Source organism: Lipotes vexillifer, unplaced genomic scaffold (genome assembly GCF_000442215.2).
Source record: "Lipotes vexillifer unplaced genomic scaffold, Lipotes_vexillifer_v1.1 scaffold672, whole genome shotgun sequence".
Taxonomy (NCBI): Eukaryota; Metazoa; Chordata; class Mammalia; order Artiodactyla; family Lipotidae; genus Lipotes; species Lipotes vexillifer.
The window spans coordinates 831646-833700 of NW_006787454.1; positions in this window are offsets into that span (position 1 = coordinate 831646).

Genomic DNA, 2055 nt, shown 5'->3' on the forward strand with positions numbered 1-2055 from the left:
GTAGCCTTACAAAACCACAGAGCACTACACCTCCTCACTGCACACTAGGGAGGAACCTGTGTCCTGCTTGGGGAAGAAGGCTGTTTTTATGTTAACAAATGGGGAAAAATAATGCAAGAAATAAAAATGATGGACAGTATCAATCTGTTAACTGAAATAGGCCAAGCTCCAGGACTTGGGACATTCTCAACCTATTAAATATTAGGTAGCTGGGGAAACTGGTTGAGAAGTTTGTTCCAGTCAGTAACCACAACTGGACTTCTGACCCTGGGTGTCATCCTCCTAATGAAATTTCTGCTGTCCTATTTCAGTAGGCAAATGTCTTTCCCTCAGACGTGTGTACAGAATAAAGTTCCTAAGGCTTATCATGAGGCTCAACTGACCATGGAAATCAACCTGACCACCTTAGAGGACTATGACTGAGATTCCCCATGTTGTTCAAATGAAGCCAAAAATCCACTTGCCATTTTCCTCTTTGGTGGAACAGAACGTCTTAGAATGGTCCTCTGTAGCTCCAAGGGACACACAGCCCAACATCTAACAACATCTCTGACTAAACAAATACCCATGCAATAAGGTTGATCAGCGATACTGTCTGTGAAAGATCCTGCTCAAGCGAGCGAAGAGTGAAAGGATTTTAATCTAAAATGGAACCAAAGGATATGAAATGTAGACCCATTCATGTGCCCTCAGAAAAACAAAACTTAAAGACTGAGAGACTGATTTCCCATGAATACCCGATTTAGAGAATTATCAAATTTACAGATTTATCGAAACTTAACCTGTGACTAATGAGCATCCACCAAGAATCTCTTCCTATCTTCGAACCAGTGACTTGCTGCAGGGCCCCCAACTGGACTCTGCTCTTTTGCACTGCTTGCCCATAAAAGCAACCCATCCTAAACCTTCAACAGACTTGCCTGTAACTCGTTGCAGCTTGGCTGTCGCGAATTGCAATTCCTCTGCTGTTCCCAAATAAACTTGATTTCTGGTACCTTGAGCTTCACCTCTTTTCTTTTTTTTTTTTTTTTTTTTTTTGGAACGGCCACGGCTCACGGGCCTAGCCGCTCCGCAGCATGTGGGATCCTCCCGGACCGGGGCACGAACCCGCGTCCCCGGCAGACTCTCAACCACTGCGCCACCAGGGAAGCCCATCTCTTTTCTTTTAGATTGGCTTTTTTTTTTTTTTTTTGGCTGCACTGCAGCGGCATGTGGGATCTTAGTTCCCCGACTAGGGATTGAACCCATGCCCTCTGCATTGGAAGCACAGAGTCTTAACCACTGGACTGCCAGGGAAGTCCCAGAGATTGACATTTTATTTTCCTAACTGATCAGAGATTGACATTTTATTTTCCTAACTGATTTTCAAAAAGCACAGAAGTTTAAAATTTTAATTAATTCAAGTTTTCCTTTGCTGGTTTGTGCTTTTGGATTCTAAGAAGTCTTCACCTAACCCAGGGTCATAACTTCTCTGCTTCTTTCCTAGAAGTTTTGTAGTTCTTGCCCTCGCATTTAGGTCTATGATAATTTTGAGTGAATTAATAGTGCTTGTTCAGACCTCTCCTTTGTCTGATGTTAATAAGCCATTGCAGTGTTGGGCCTGGGATGCTGGAGGGCTTCCCTCATTGTTCTCCACTCACAACTTTTAACAGGCACTGCTGGCATGTGCCAGACAGGGGATTTCTCACCATGCTGTTTCTCCTCCAGCAGTAGACTGTTGATGCTTTTTACTCAGTGTGAGAATCGTGATGGAGGCGGAGGGTCATTCTCCTCCGTGACGATTTGTTTGTTTTTTCAAATGTATGTATCTGTGCATAATAATGACTCACAGAGTTCACTTGCCTTCTTCCCCAGTCCGGATTCCCCCAAAAGATAACCAGTATTCTGACTGCCACCACTGTAGATTTGTTTTACCTGTTCTTAAACTTTGTGTAACTGAAATCCTGTAGCAACCTTTTGTGTCGGGCTTCTGTCACTCAACAGTTCTGAGATTCATCCACCTTGTTGCATGTACCAGTGGTGTGTGGGTTTTTTTTTTTTTTTTTTTTTTTTACC